Source organism: Nycticebus coucang, chromosome 4, assembly GCF_027406575.1.
Source record: "Nycticebus coucang isolate mNycCou1 chromosome 4, mNycCou1.pri, whole genome shotgun sequence".
Taxonomy (NCBI): domain Eukaryota; kingdom Metazoa; phylum Chordata; class Mammalia; order Primates; family Lorisidae; genus Nycticebus; species Nycticebus coucang.
In genome coordinates this window covers 114,664,885-114,682,048 of record NC_069783.1, presented here as the reverse complement: position 1 = coordinate 114,682,048, position 17,164 = coordinate 114,664,885, and the positions used below count along the sequence as shown (strand labels likewise).

General features: G+C 43.0%; 1 protein-coding gene across 4 annotated transcripts in view; it reads right to left on the bottom strand.

The window, feature by feature from the left end:
• Positions 1–17,164, bottom strand: part of IFT81 (intraflagellar transport 81) — a 142,135-nt gene that overhangs the window by 12,658 nt on the left and 112,313 nt on the right. The gene's annotated exons all lie outside the window — the stretch shown is intronic.

Here is a 17,164-nt window from a genome sequence, read left to right as displayed (position 1 = left end):
CCTGTTGGAGATGACAGTGCATTCCTCCCTAGTTCAAAAGACTACAAGGCTCTTCAGAGACAGGGGAGCCCTGTCAGGACGGAGGACCTATGTAGCCTCAGCCATGGGGCTCATGAGAAAGGGAGTTTCTTTTTCTGGCTTCCATCCCATTCTCACCTCCCCTGAGAAACAAAAGGAATTTAAGTTTCCTGGGAAGAGAAAACAGAGGGCATGGGCCTGCTGGCTCTAGCTTGGTTACTCCCTGAATAAAACTATATGATCTCCAGAAAAGCCTGAGATTGCAGATTTGAACTTCAGTTTGGATGGAGGGAAAATCTTGAGCTCTGACCTTTCCTGTGAGGTGTGGAGCAATTGTGCAAGAACCACAGAGTATGCCTGGGGGTGAGAGAGAAAAGGAGGGGTCGAAACAGGGACACGCTCCTCAAGAAGACTGAGGTTCTGCAGGATATGTTAAATCCGTTTTTTTTTTTGGCCGGGGCTGGGTTTGAACCCACCACCTCCGGCATATGGGACCGGCACCCTACTCCTTGAGCCACAGGCACCGCCCTGAAAAGATTCTTTCCCTTGCCAGTATACCCCTAAAGTAGCTAGGTCCAGACTGAAACACAAATCAAGAAAGAGGGAGAGAGAGAATACCAGCAGGAATGACAGCTATTCTCTGTGGTCTGTGTGATAATCACTCACACATCTACAACTGACTAATAAATACATGAAAGAAAAATTCAACCTTACTGGTAATCAAGGAAATGTAAATCAAATCAAAGAGATGGGATTTCCACCTACCAAACAGAATTGTTTTTGAAGAAGGCCTTCTTTTCCACATGCTGGTGGGAGTGCATGTTGGCTTTCAGGAAAGTCACTTTGTTAACATGTAAAAAGACTTCTAAAAGGATGACTCAGTAATTTCACTTCTAGGAATGATTCTAAAGAAATGAAAAGAGAGGGCGGCACCTGTGGCTCAAAGGAGTAGGGCACCGGCCCCACATGCGGGAGGTGGAGGGTTCAAATCCAGCCCCTGCCAAAAACTGCAAAAAAAAAAAAAAAGAAATGACAAGAGATGTGAACAAAGATGATTTTATGCGAGATGTTCATTGCTTCATTGTAATAGCAAAAAAAAAAGAACAAAAAAAACCCCAAAACCAAAAAACCCTGGAGGAAACAAATGTCAGAAAAAAAAAAAAGAGAGACAGAATGGTTCATCATGATAGATCTATATTGGAGAATATTATGTGGTCATTAAAAATGACCCTTGTTATAGGAAATATCAAAAAGTATGTGTCCATGTTGCGAAATCAAATAGGCATTTTATTTTATATTTTATATGTATATGTTATATATATATATATATTTTTTTTTTTGAGACAGACTTTCATTTTATCACCTTCGGTAGAGTGCCATGGTGTCATAGCTCATAACAACCTCAAACTCTTACGCTGAAGACATATGCTCTTGCCTTCAGCCTCCTAAATAGTGGGGACTACAGGTACCCGTCACAATGTCTGGCTAGTTTTTTCTATTTTTAGTAGAGACAAGGGCTCTACTTGCTCAGGCTGGTCTTGAACTCCAGAGCTCAGCCAATCCACCCACCTCAGCCTCCCACAGTGCTAGGATTACAGGCATGAGCTACTGTGCCTGGGCTTATTTTATATTGTTTTTTGAGATAGGGTTTCACTTTGTCACTGAGGCTGGAGTACAGTGACACAATCATAATTCACTGTAACCTTGAACTCCTGGGCTCAAGCAATCTTCCTGCCTCCGCCTCTTAGTAGCTAAGATTACAGGTGTGTGCCTCCAAGACCAGTGAATTCAAAAAATTTTTTTGTAAAGACTGGGTCTCATTATATTAACAAGGCTGGTCTCAAACTCCTGGCCTCAAGCCATCCTTTTGCCTCTTCCCCCCAAAGTATTGGGATTATAGGCATGAGCCACTGTGCCTTTAAATTCTTAGAGGCATTTTATTTTCTTTTTTATATTTATTTATTTGTTTTTAATTTTCTTTTTGCAGCTAGGCAGCCGTGGGGCACAGCCTGCCATTCCTGGGCTGGCAAGTACCCGCTGAGGAGCGAGCAGTCAGGTTATTTTATTTTTTTGTTTTTATTTTTTTCTCTTTTTAAAATTTTGGGTTAATATGAAGATTACTAAGGAAGATTAGGTTACCTTATTTGCATTTGTAGGGTAAAGTACAAAGTCTGAGTGGTAGTTGAGTCCTTTACCCAGGAAATACGCCACATACCTCTACTTTGTACCTGATAGGTGGGAACTTTGGGGGCATTTTAAATTCTTAGGGACTTACGACAAGTTTTTTCACTTTCTGGGCCTCACTATCTGTATCCATAAAATGAGTATCAATATTTAGCTTGGAGAGTTGCTGTGAGAATTAAATGTGATAATGTATGTAAAATGCTAGCAAAGCCCCCAGCTTATTATAACTAGATAAATGTAAACGATGATTATTTCATAATGGACATGTAAAACTGTCTAATAAGGGGAAAAAAACCAAATCATGCTATGTTGAAATAATATTTCAGAAGAGTTTTTGATGAACTGGAATACAAAAATAATAAATATAAAAGCAAAATAGAAACAATGAATTTGTATATATAAACTCTCCAGAATGTATACATGAATGCACAAATGTTATACAGGCATGCATTTAAAAACAGTTAAAGGATATACTCTTAAATGCTTTAGTAGGGAAACTGTCGATTATGGATGATTTTTGTTTTCTCCTTTATATTTTAGCATATTTTTAAAAGTTTCTATAATAAACACTTTCGTAGTTTTTAAAAAGTAAAATTTTTCAAAATATCCCGAATCTAGTGTAGGGAGAACACAGAAAGGGAAACCATGACCTCCAGACATAAGTGTTCCCTCTACTGGTGTTATGCTCCACAGAAGGCTTCATCACCGCTCTGGGGCCTGGGTGTCCTGTGAAATATATAGACCAGGGTCAAACCAGCTCATGACTCCTGATGGCCTCAGCAGACCTTTCTGGGGAGTGGGCACTCTGCCACCCTGGTCTGTATCTTAATGAGATAATGTACGTAAAAGCACTTTGCCAAAGAGAAAACTCTGTCCAGATAGGTCTGAGCTTACTCTGGAGAAAGGAGGCTCTCAGAGCACATTCCATTAAGGAAGTTCACACTCTCCCCCACCCCATAAACTCTTCTCTCTCTCTCTCTCCCCTAAACGGAAATATATTTAGTAACCCTATCTAAATCCTCTTCTTTCCCTTAATTTGATTAAGGAGCTGGGGAACAAGGGATGGAGTTGGGGGTGAGGAAAGGGGTGGTCAAGCAGTGGAGAAGATTAGAGGAGCTGAATGTGTATCTAGGGCTGAGTGATGACTGAGTGTGGACAGGACAAGGGCCTCCTGGTACTTAGTACAGAGGCACAGAGGACACAGGGAGGGAACACAGCTTATCACAGAACACTCTTCTCTGGGAGCATGAGAATCAAATGAGGGAGAGTTAAGCTTCCTGGATTAACTAAGAGGATGGGGGACATTCCCTAAGGGAGGTGCTGGTTTCTGAGTCTCTTCCACCTCCCCTTAGCTTTAGTGTCTTTGGAAAGTTAAGAAGTTCCCAGAGCTACACATGTTGAACTCTTGCTGCGTGTTTGGTACTCTGACTTCACCTACATCAATGAATTTATTCTTAGGAAGTAATTTATCTTTATACACAAAGCTGATGCTCAGAGAGATGATTCTGTTAGTGTATGAGGAAACCAGGGTCCAAATCCAGTTCTGCCTGATTGCACTGCTCTCCCTTGTAAATATTACCCTCAAGAAAAAATAATAACAGCCATTATTGATTTAGCTGTATGTACCTGGCACTGCTATATGGCTTACAAACACGGTATTCCTACCCCTGCCACTCAGAGTATATGGTTCTGTCGCCTAGGCTGGCACCATGATAGCTCACTACAGCCATGATTTCCTAGGCTCAAGTGATTTTCCTGCCTCAGCCTCCTAAGTAGCTGGGAATACAGGTGTGTACCACCACACCTAGATAATTTTTTAAAACTTTTTTTGTGGCTGGGCACGGCGGCTCACATGTTATCCTAGTACTTTGGGAGGCTGAGGGGGGAGAATCATTTGAAGTCAGGAATTTGAGAACAGCTAGAGCAAGAGCAAGACCCCATCTCTACTAAAAATAGAAAAAAATAGCATGTACCTATAGTCCCTGCTCCCATCTTCCCATCTTGGGAAACTGAAGCAAGAGGACTGCTTGAGCCAGGAGGTTGAGGTTGCAGTGTGCTAGAGAAAGGATCTTGCTGTGCAGCCCAGTCTGGTCTCAAACTCCTGGCCTCAAGGGATCCTGTTGCCTCAATCTCCCAAAGTCCTGGAATTACAGGAGTGAGCCACAATGCCCACTCCCATTATTTCATTTAACCTTCAAAATGTCCCTATGTGGTAGATAATATTAATAACCCCATTTTACAGATGAGAAACTTGAGGCTTAGAGTAAGTAATTAAAGTTACAGAGCTGGTAAATGGCAAGAGAGTATGGATCTTGGCAAGCCTGAGAGAGCAGAGAGATGTGGGTATGAAGCATTCAAAATGAGTGGGCCCCCTCTGTTTTCTCTTCTATCACAAGAGTGTCTCTTCTGATACTCTTGTTGCTCCACAAGGACAGGGACCTTACCTCGTTTATCCTGTATTCTCAGCCCTAAAAACAATGCCTGGAACAAAAGGATTATTTACTGCAAGAACTAGTGGTACCTGATAGATTTGGCTAAGCAAGTGTCTCCGCTTGTGGCCAACTTGGTGAGGATTAAGTGAGACATATTTGTCTAGGGAGTTCCAAGTACAAAATGTCACACTGCTGGACTTCAGAAAAGGCTCCATTGGCAGTGAGGATCCCTGCAGGAGGCTTCAAAGGTGACTAAGACCTTGACAATGGGCAGACCCAGGGAGACCGACCATATGGGGTGGATTTAGAACAAGGTAACAATGGGGGTCTGGTGTTTGGCCATATATCCCACTGTTTCCTTTCACAGGGACATCTCAAGGACATTTCTAAACCTTGGGGGATAAAACATATTGGCGATGGAGTATGGGAGGGCAGATAGATAGGAAGGGTGCTACCAGGCAGCTCAAAGAAGACAGGAAAAAGGGAAGATGGGAGCTTAATACTTGAATTAACAGGGACCTGAGACTCTTCTACAAATATGCTTCCAGTAAGAGAGATCAGGCTCCACAAGAGTCTCTCACTGATTAACAAACACTCACTGTCTTAAGGTCTACTATAGCTTTAGAGTGAGTACTCAAGCTCTTTTTTCCCTCTATAACCTATGAGGAAAGCTACCAGAAGGCGGAGAACAGAAACCACTGAGTTTCTGGGTCAAGTCCAAGGCTTCCTGGACTGTATTCAGAGAGCCGCAGCCTTTCTCTACCTTTTGCAGCAGTTCTTGGTTTCTTTATGTGAGCTGCTTATTAACCAGAGAATATCAGGACACTGGGAGGGGAAAGCTGGTGCTGGCTGCCAGGGGGGATAACTTAGAAACAGAGTAGGGCAAACCTGAAGTGTACAGCCTGTGTGACAGACAAAGGCAGCTGGCAAGATGGAACTAGACCCTGGAGACCATGCAGGAGCATCACTCTGAAGGGTCCTGTGGCCTGCAGGGGCAGCCAGGAGAGCCAAGGGTCCATTGTCAATGCTACATGCCCTTAGAAGAGTCCCATGCCCAGACTGAAAGCATACTGAATGGCTCTGAGGGCAGTCAGAGGCATCCTGGTTGGATTTGGAGAAAGCATTGGATTGCCATTCCCTTTGCAGAACAAATGGAAGGAGCTATTTCCATTCTGTAAAAATTATTCTATCATTCTCCTTTTCTAAAGAGACTACTTTTCCAGAAAAGGCCCCAAATAAAATACTCCAATCCCAAGCTTCCTTTTCCTCTCTTCTGTATGTTGCCTATGATAGTCCCAATCTATAGGATAAGTGTTGATGGACTTCACCCACCAGCTGACCCTGATCTCTCTGACCCTGATCTCTTGGTGTCAAACCAAGGAAGCAGAGCATCCCTGGGCCCTGAGATGGTTCTTGACATCAGGACATGGAGTGGCTTGCTGCTGCATCTAAAGAAATCCAGATTAACCAGGCTTCATCTGGGCTGCAGACTTCCATGTCTTAGGTTTCAAGTTGGTACCAGCTGCACTGAGGGGAAATGGTTGGGGAAGTTCTCCCATTTGGCTTCTTTCCACATGGAGGATGGCTAAAGGAAGAGAGGGCTTAAAGCTGCTATGTTAGTACTGATGCCTTAAAAATGATAATATAAACACAGCCACAGTAAGTCAGCCATGGAGTCCCTGATGGGGACCAGAGAAGAAATGTCCTGACTTACCCTTCAGCCCACGCTCTGCAAACAGAAGTGACCCAGCCCTCATCTATCATCTCAGAAGCTAAACAACTTCCTCGGATGGCCCCGTGGAATATAAATCAAGAGGGCCCTAGTTTCTAAGAAGCCTATACACACCCACAGCCTTCAGAAACACTCGTCCTCTTTTTTTTTTTTTTTTTTTTTTGGCCGGGGCTGGGTTTGAACCCGCCACCTCCGGCATATGGGACCGGCACCCTACCCTCTGAGCCACAGGCGCCGCCCAACACTCGTCCTCATATTCTTTCTTCCACTCCTTTCAGAACAGGGTACTAGCAGTCATAATCGCAGAACATAGCAGATCATCTTCAGTAAGTCACTCAACTGCTCTGAGCCTCTCTACCTCATGGGTCTGAGGTGGAAAGTAAATGAGATAATTCATATAGTATAGTACCTCAATGAATGTTAGCTCCTATGGTATCATCATTACGGTGGCTGAAACCCATTCTAAGATATGAAGAAGGAAAAACAATAACACTTCTGATACTAATCCCAAACAAGAAGGCTGTGGGCCAGAGCCTCAATGATTCATAACGTCCAAGCCTTCTTTCTCCTGCTTTCTCTCACGCCGAGTCTGTGCCAGATCTGGTTAGACTTGGCAGACTCAGTGGCTTCCAACTTGTCTGAATTCTCCCAGAGAATCTCAATGGGTATTTAGACCTGCTGGGGCAGAGACAAATTCAAACACACTGGGGTGGCAGAGAAATACAGTAGAAGAAATAACCATAAAGAAAATTGACTCAAATTCTAAGCACACATGAAGAGCTGTGGCTTATACAGGGAGCCCCACTTTTACAGACAGGCAGGGAAGCTAGCTTTCATGACAGCATCATAACATGTGTAAGAAACATGCGTGGCTCCCCAGTGAACAGGTAAAGACATGACAGCTTCTCTGTTTTATAGTTACTGAATGCCAAAGCTTTCATTGACGCTAACCTTCTCTGCCTGGGAATTGGATCTGGGGTAATGGGTGACCCAGCAGGCACAGAGATGATAGATTCCTGCCTAATGTAGCAACGCTGGGACAACCCAGGGCATATGGTGTGGCAGGTGCCAGGGCACAGGCAGCTGTAAGTACACTGACCTTTGTCCCTGTTTGCTCTTGGAGAGGGCAGGCTGTGCCAACACCACACTCCTCTTGTGGTGCCTCAGTTAGGAGCTCCTAGCTAGGCCAGCGTTCTCAGGGACCTGAGGTGACCTGCCCCTGTTGGGAGGCAAGCAGAGACCTCTTTTAGGTAGTCAAAGGGTGCCTCAGAACCTCTTGACAAGATACAGCAGGTGTGGGGCTTAGAGGCGTGTGTATGCTCCTGCTCCCAAAAGAAATCTCTTCCCTTCTGGCTCTTTCCCAGCTGAAAGCTTATTATTAACTAGCCATCTAGAAAACAGGACCTGCCCCAGGCACCTTCATTCAAACACTAAGGGGTCCCAGGACAATACCTCTAAACCCCAGCAGGGCTGCTTTCTTTTCTTTTTCCAACCTTTGTTCTCTGGAGCAGGGAAGCGCTCCTTTTTCAGCCTTGCTCACTGCCAAGTAAGTGATTGTCTTGAGGAACTTGAATGTTCAGTCTTCCCACAAGGCTGCCCAGTTCTCTGGTTCCCCAGGTTGGGCACAAATCGGGTGATAAAGACACGTGTCTAGCGGGGAGTGGGGGCACTTTGGCTCTTGCATGGTAAATTCTCCTGCTTGTCCTTTTTTTCTTAATTTTCCTGAATGAGCTGTTGGGGCTTGAAGCAAGTTGAGCCTGAAAAGAAACTTTTCTTGAGAAAAATCTGAGTGTTTTCTCTTTACCTAGGAAGCGAGATCCTGGTTCCCTGCCTCCTTCACTTTATAAAGGGCACCACTCTGCTGATTCCTTCCCCACTGGCAGGAGAGCTTGCGGAGGTCAGAGAAAAGCATCCTTCCCTTTCACAAATAAACAAATCCAATCCATGTGCTGGAGGACTTAGAGTATATTAATAGCCAGATATTTTGTTTTCCTATTCTGGTGCTTATCCTCTTCCACTAGTAGGAAAGATAAGAGAACACAAAATGTTCTCCACCAGCACTCTTCTCCCCTCCCCCAGGGAGAGGCAAGCTGGGGGTGTGAGCTCTTCTGTTTAAAGCCATCACTGATGTACAAATGCTGAGAAAATAGACTTATAAGTTTATATTCAGTCTCTCTTGGCTACTGTTGCTGCTCAGCAAAGAAACTCTATATTGTTTAAACCCTCCAGGCAAGCGGGTTGCAAGGCAACCTTCAAACAATAGAAAATACCCCAAACTAAAAATAAAGGCAGTAAGAAATGGAAAGCATAGTGGTGCTTTGGTGAAGTAATTCCAAAATTGGGGCAACAGAGAACGCTGTCAACTAAGCTGCTGTTATGTCACATAGGCCCCTGTTGCCTGTGTTCACCCTTAACAATCAAGTTTCTTATAATACAGACATATATGGTACCTCTTTTTATTCCTGGACTTTTTTTTAGAGGTCATCAACCCTTTTTGGAGGTCAAATGCCTATGATGTTGGGCTGTCTCCTGTCCTAAGGAAAGTTCCAATCACTACTTAATGTATTTACCCCACTTGCTCATAGTTGACAATGACTGGAACACCTTCCTATTTCTGTGTTTCCTTAGAAACCCAAGAAAAGACAGGCTTGGGGCTCAGCTTAATCATAGGGCCCTTACATGAGGAAAGCAGGAGGGCCAGAGTTAGGGAGGAGATATGATGATGAAAATAGGCTGGAGTGGTGCACTTTGAATTTGGAGGAAGGGGCCACAAGCCAAGGTAATGCAGGCAGCCTCTATTAGTTGGAAAAGGCAAGGAAAGAGATCATCCTCTAGAGCCTCCAGAAAGAACACAGCCAGGTCAATACCCTTAATCATAGCCAGGTAAGACCCTCTTTGGACTTCTGACCTCCAGAAATGTAAGATAATACACTTGTGTTACTAAATTTGTGATAATTTGTTACAAAAGCAACAAGAGACTAATACAACAATAAACAGGAGAAACTAACCAACTTTTTTTTTTTTTTTTGAGACAGAATCTCAGTCTGTCACCCTGGGTAGAGTGCTGTAGCATCATAGCTCACGGCAACCTCCAACTCTTGGATTCAAGTGATCTTCTTGTCTCAGTTTTTTTTTTTTATTTTTAGAAGAGAAAGGGTCTTACTTGAACTCATGAGCTTAATTAATCTACCCGTCTCGGCCTCCCAGAGTGCTAGGATTACAGGTGTGAGCCACTGTGCCTGGCCTGAGCAACTTTTGAAAGGATAAGAAACCAATAGTTTTTGGGCACTCAATACTCTAGCGCTGTGCGGAGATGACTGGGAAGCTACAGTGCCACCTGTCCCTGCCAACCTCCTGAGATAGACCAGCAGGGGACATTGAACCAGCCTCGGACAGCTCATGACTTCCTTTAAACTATTAAACACTAATCAATAAAAGGGATTTTTTTTTTTTCCCCACAGACAGGGCAGGCCAATCAATGAATTATCCAATAGGCAGACTTGAGCAGCTGAGACCTTGTTTTCTCCCATAATCTGTGGCCCACTGTAACCAGTGTCACTAATGAGAGATCACACTCAGAAGGGAAACTAGAAGAAATAAAAATAAATCATCCTCACCCCTTACTCCAGGTTGCTGTCCTTAAAGTACTAAAGATTCTTTCAGACTTCTCTGGAAGATGAAAAGCACTTCAAGCCTCCCTTCTTTTTTATTTCTTTTAGAGACAGAGTCTCACTTTGTTGCCCTCAGTGGAGTGCCCTGGCATCACACAACTCACAGCAACCTCCAGCTTCTGGGCTTAGGTGATTCTCTTGCCTCAGCCTCCCAAGTAGCTGGGACTACAGGTGCCCGCCACAACGCCCGGCTATTCAAGCCTCCCTTCTTTTTGTGAGCAGGTTTGCTTTCTGTCACTCTTTTCTCTGATTAAATGTTTCCTTAGAACTCATATTAGAGAGACCAGGAAACCCTATCTCATTCAAAAAAAGAGAAAAACACACAATTTCCCTAGTTCCTTGCCTCCTAGAAGCATAAGCACTTGAAGACCATAATTTACTCTGTTTTCAAGACATTTCTGAGACAGGAACCATCACTCCCATTTTATAATTTGGGACCCTGAGTTACAGAGAGGGCAAATACCCCGGACACAGTAACACAGCAAGTTAGTTCACACAAAGCAGAACACGGCTCTCCTGACTCCTAGACTGGCAGTGCCCTGTGCTCTCATGCTTAGTCTCAGGCTCTGGCTAACCAGGTCGGTAGGGCGTGGCCTCTGGGTAGGTGGTCTCAGAGGAATGCAGAGATATGAAACCATTAAACCTGTCATCACATGGCAAGCAACTGACACCCCAATGGAAAGATTTTCCAGACCACAGCTTTAAACTGCTCTGTGTATCTGGGTGTGTGCGTAAATGTGTGTGTATATGTGTGTGTGTGTGTGTGTGTGAGAGAGAGAGAAAGAGAGAGATATTGAAAGGTATTTGGGGAGGAAAGAAGGTACTAAACAATGGCCAGGTCAAGGTATTTGCATTCTACTTTGCATAAATAAAGCCACAAGTACCTTCCATTTTTTTCTAGCATCAATATGAATCTTTTTCTAGCTTCTCTCTCATTCATATCCCTTGCTCTTCCTTCCCCTTACCATTGTTCTGAGAGAGCCCAGAACCTAACTTTAAGGAGCACAGCTAATAGATACCCCAAAGTCACCATCAGGACCAGAGCTGTCAGCATCTACAGTTTTGCATGAACACCAGCAGCTCTGCACACTATCTACCATCTTTACTACCCTTTCAACACAGAAGTCTGCAGAGCCACCCTCATTTTTTTTTTTTTTGAGACAGAATCTTACTCCATCACCCTGAGTAGAGTGCTGTGCTATCACAGCTCACAGCAACTCCTGGGTTTGAGTGATCCTCCTGCCTCAGCCTCCTGAGTCTCTGGGACTACAGGTGCCCACCACAATACCCAGCTAGTTTTTCTATTTTCAGTAGAGATGGGGTCTTGCTCTTGCTCAGGCTGGTTGCAAACTCCTGAGCTCGAGCAGTCCACCCACCTTGGCCTCCCAGGGTGCTAGGATCAAGGCATGAGCTCCCGAGCACAGCACCACCCTCATTTCTTGCCACCCAAATTTTGTGACTCTCAAAGACTATGAAAGGATACCTCTCTGTTTTCTTTAAGGTATGAAGAGAAAGGAATGGAGTTTTTTTGTGACAAATGATATTGTGGAGTCTTAAGTATTTTAAAATATAATAGACTCCTAATGGGGTTGTTGTGTAAAAGTAGATGTAGAAATTAAGTTGACATTGCTACGTGACTCCCTTAAGGGCCAAGAATAGGCAGAGCTGCACTGTGGACCCTGCAGAGGACAGAAAATAGCAGGTAACAAAGGCAAAAGCAATGACCCTCAAAATCTGAATGGAGGAAGGCAATAAAACAATACCATGGTGGGGGGAGTATCCAAAGATGCCAAGACAAGATGAAAGGAGGTACTGATGGGAGACGACCCATAGAAAGACTGGTTAATGATTTTTAAAATCTGAGCTACCAGTGGACTCAGGTTTGGGTTTGGCTGACTATCCCTATACCTTATATTAGTTTAGTCCCAAACTAAAAATGATCTAGGCCCTGTAATGCCTTTCCCTTACCGAATCTATATACACACAGTCAGGGTAGAAAAGATAGAAAGAAGGGGTGCTTGTTATTGGCAAGAAGTGGGAAAGGAAGACAGGGATCCAGGGCAAAGGATCAGATGGAAGAGTGCCCCCAGAAGCTCTTTATAAGGTTAAATTCTGAGAAGAAATTACTAAGAATCCAAAAACAATAAGGTCAGTTAACAGATTCCCCCAAATCATTGCCAGGACCAGAACAATTACCACCTACAGTTTTGCATGAATACCGCCAGAGCTCTGCACGCTGTCCACCATCTCTACTATCCTTTCACACAGAGGACTATTAAAACATGTGTAGCTGGGGCGGTGCCTGTGGCTCAAAGGAGTAGGGCACCGGCCCCCATAAGCTAGAGGTGGCGGGTTCAAACGCAGCCCCGGCCAAAAAACTGCAAAAACAAACAAACATGTATAGCTGAGGTGGCTGTAAGTTCTTAATTACTAGGCTTCTTTCTACCCATCCTTCGGGTCTTTTTAAACATGACAATTGGTGCCCCTGCATTCCCACAGTCAATGGGTGTAGTATCACCCAAGCTCTCTAGAGAAAGCTGCACATTACTATACTATCCTCCAGTTAGACTAAAGAAAACTGCACATTACTATACTATCCTCCAGTTAGACTAAAGAATGCGTATCAATAAATGGAGAAATAGCCTATAAGATATTGACAAAATGAGAACCTCTCCCTACCCAAGAATTTGATGATTTATATAGCTTTATATAGACAAAGACAGAGACAGTTTTCCTAGTTGGCTTGCCAGAGACAACAGAACCAGATTTACATACTTACAAGTAAAAATACTTTAAGAGTCTGCAGCTACTTTCCAGGCTCCCTGCAAGAGCTTCTGATTGCCAACTGGGTGCCTTAGATCCCTTGACAACAGAAAAAGAGGAAGACTGGGGGACCAGATAGAAATATTCTAGGTTTAGGATCCTAAGATCTACATCTGCAAAATTATTTTTTATTGTAGTAAAATGTACATAATGTAAAATTACCAGTTTAAGTGTAAGTTTAGTGACATTAAGTACATTCACAATGTTGTGCAACCATCACCACCACCCTAGACGTGCAAAATTTTAAATTAGACTTTGTAAAGTGATGATCACAGGGAGGTGATTTACCAAAGAAGGTTTTGCCTAGTCTTCCTTCATGACATCTCTCTCAATTGTAATATCCCTTTAAAAGGTACCAAAAATCCGTCCGAACTCAGAAAGAGTAGTAGTAACACACTGGCTTGTGTGCCATACCAACATTCCATTCTGCTTTCTTTTTTTTCAATTTTTTTTTTTTTTTTTGTAGAGACAGAGTCTCACTGTACCGCCCTCAGGTAGAGGGCCGTGGCATCACACAGCTCACAGCAACCTCTAACTCTTGGGCTTATGCAATTCTCTTGCCTCAGCCTCCCGAGCAGCTGGGACTACAGGCGCCCGCCACAACGCCCGGCTATTTTTTTGTTTTTGTTGCAGTTTGGCTGGGGCTGGGTTTGAACCCGCCACCTTCGGCATATGGGGATGGCGCCCTACTCACTGAGCCACAGGTGCCGCCCCCATTCTGCTTTCTTTTCAGGCTCTACAGTCCCTATCACTTAGCAATGATTTCAAGGCCAATCCAAATTGGAACCAGTTTCATCAACTCCTCCTTTAAAAGTCCTCTCTGGCTCAGCGTCCATAACTCAGTGATTACGGTGCCAGCCACATACACCAAGGTTCGAACCCAACCTAGGCCTGCTAAACAACAATGACGACTGCAACAAGAAAAAAATAGCCGGCGTCTGTAGTCCCAGCTACTTGGGAGATGGAGGCAAGAGAATTGCTTAAGCCCAAGAGTTTGAGGTTGCTATGAGCTGTGACGCCACAGCACTCTACCAAGAGTGACAAAGTAAAACTGTCTCAAAAACAATAACAAAAATAAAGTGGGCAAGTGGTTAATTTAGCACTATGTGATATTTTTCTTGCTTATTTAATTTTTTAGGGTCTTCCTTTACTAATAAATAAGCTCCTTAAGAACAAGAGACTTTTGTCTTTTCTATAGGGGATCCCTAGTGTCTAAAGTAGTGTCTGGCAGAGAAGATGGTATTACATTTAGAAACCTGAATAAGTAAAAAAAAAAAAAAAAAAAAATTCATTCCTAAAGTCAAAGCTAGACCTGTTGGGGGCGGGGGAGTGGTGGGAAAGAAAAGAAAAATTAAGAAAAAAGAAAAGAAAAAAGTATTCATTCCATGTAACAAATTTATGCAAGGAACAAGGATCAAAAGTAAGGAATGTGGCTGGTGTCATGGTTCATGCCTATAATCCTAGCACTCTAGGAGGCTGTGGCAGGAGGATCCCTAGAGCTCAGGAGTTAGAGACACAATTTGAATAAGATTAAGACTCCATCTCTACTAAAAATAGAAAAATTAGCCAGGTGTCCTGGCAGGTGCCTATAGTCCCAGCTATTTGGGAGGCTGAGGATCACTTAGGGACAGGAGTTTGAGTCTACCCTGAATAATAGAGCAAGACCCTGCCTCTGCAAAAAAGTTTTTATAAGTAAGAAGAAGTTAGCTAGGGATGGTGACATGTACCTGTAGTCCCAGCTACTTGGGAGGGTGAGGCAGGATTGTTTGAGTTCAGGAGTTTTAGGCTACAATGAATTATGAATGGTCTCCTGCTCTCCACCCTAGGTGACAGAGAGGGATCCTGGTTCAAAAACAAAACAAGTGGGAAAAAAATGGGCAAATAATTTGAACAGACATTTCTACAAATGAGATATATAAATGGCTAACAAGCACATGAAAACGAGCCATCAGGGAAATGCAAATCTACAGTGAGATACCATGCAAAACTACAGTGTGATGTCACTTCACACCTATTAGGTTGGCTGTAATACAAAAGGTGGACAATAACAAATGTTGATGGCAATGTGGAGAAATTGGAACCTTCATACTTTGCTGGTGGGAATATAAAATGGTATAATTACTTTGAAAAAGTTTCACAGTTCCTTAAAAAGTTAAACACAGAGTTACTGTGTGACGAAGGAATTCCACTCCTAGATGGAAATACCCAAGAAAACTTAAAATATATCCATAGAAAAACTAGTACATGAATGTTCATAGCAGCATTACTTGTAATAGTCAAAAAGTGGACACCACCCAAATGTCTGTCAACTCATCAATGCATAAACAAAATGTGGTGTATCTAAACAATGAAATATTATTCAGTTACAAAACAAATGAAGTAGGAAGGATATCCTGACACATTCTACAACACAAATGACATAGGTGACAAGGTTCTTGAGGACATTATGCTAAGTGAAACAAGCTAATCACAAAAACAAATACTGTATGGTTTCACTTATATGAGGTACCTAGAGTAGTCAAAATTCACAGAAACAGAAAATAGTGGTGAGTACCAGAGGCTGCAGGGAGGGGGAAATAGGGAGCTGTTATTGAATGGGTGTAGAGTTTTACAAGATGAAAAGAGTCCTAGAAACTGGTTCCACAACCATATGAACATACTTAACACTACTGAAATGAATCCTTAAAAATGGTTAAGATGGTACGTTTTATGTTATACGTATTTCACCACAGTTTTTGTTGTAAAAAGCAATGAAGTAATGTTACATGATACAAAAGGGATAACCTTGAAAACAGTATGCTAAGTGAAGGAAGCCAGACACAAAAGCCTACACATCATATACTTCCATTTATATGAAATTTCAGAAGAGACAGATCCATAGGGACAGAAAGTAGGTTAGTGGCTGCCAAAGGCTGGGGGACTTGGGGAAAAGGGAGTGTCTGCTAATGGGTATGAGGTTTCTTTTGGGGGTGGTGAAATGTTCTAAAAGTGAATATAGTGATGGATGCACAACACTGGGAATATATTAAAAACTACTGAACTGTACATTTTAAATGGTTGAATTATATGGAAAGTGAATTAGCTCAATAAAGCTATTAAAAATTAAGATAGGAAGGGCAGTGCCTGTGGCTCAGTGAGTAGGGCGCCAGCCCCATATGCCGAGGGTGGCGGGTTCAAACCCAGCCCCGGCCAAACTGCAACAAAAAAATAGCTGGGTGTTGTGGCGGGCGCCTGTAGTCCCAGCTGCTCGGGAGGCTGAGGCAAGAGAATCGCGTAAACCCAAGAGTTAGAGGTTGTTGTGAGCCGTGTGAAGTCATGGCACTCTACCCGAGGATGGTACAGTGAGACTCTGTCTCTATAAAAAAAAAAAAAATTAAGGTAGGAAGACTGAAGATGAACTCTGTTTTTTAAAAGTACTATCATTAGGCTGTGTGATCTAACAATATCTACAGCCAGCACTTGCATTGTTTTAATGAGTTGTTGACCAAGGGGCTGTTGCTATGACAGAATAGGGGTTATAAATAGGAACACAGCTAACTCAACCTGAAGAGGTTAGAAAGACCTCAGGCTTGAAGGAAAAAATAACCCACAATCAGAGATACACTATAAAGTATTTAAAAAACAATTATAATAGGTTAAACACATTCCTAGAAAAACAACTAAAACCTTTCAATACAAGGGGCTTGCAAAAAGCCTTTAAGGTCTTGACATTACCTAATTTTTCTTACATTGAGGAGAAAGTCCTATGTTGTTTAATCACTTTATAAATCTCTCTTGATTTTTTGACAAAAGAACTTGGAGAATCAAGTGTGCATTTCGACTTGTTTCTCATCATTCTGTATTTGACCATGCTTGGGGACATGAAAATGGACAGTATCTATAAAAGATGTTTAAGAGTAGAACAGGCTGGCTTTGCGCCCCTAGCACAGTGGTTATGACAACGGCCACATACACCGAAGCTGGCAGGTTTGAACCTGGCCCAGGCCAGCTAAACAACAATGACAACTGCAACAAAAAATAGCTGGGCATTGTGGTGATTGCCTGTAGTCCCAGCTACTTGGGAGGCTGAGGCAAGAGAATTGCTTAAGCCCAAGAGTTTGAGGTTGCAGTGAGCTGTGACGCCATGGCACTCTACCCAGGGCGACATAGTGAGACTCTGTCTTTAAAAACAAAAAAGAGTACAACAAGCTCATACCTGCAATCCCAGCACTTTAAGAGGCTAAGGTAGGAGGATTGCTTGAGCTAAGGAGTTTGAGACCAGTCTGAGCAACATAGTGAGACCCTGTCTCTATTAAAAAAAAAAA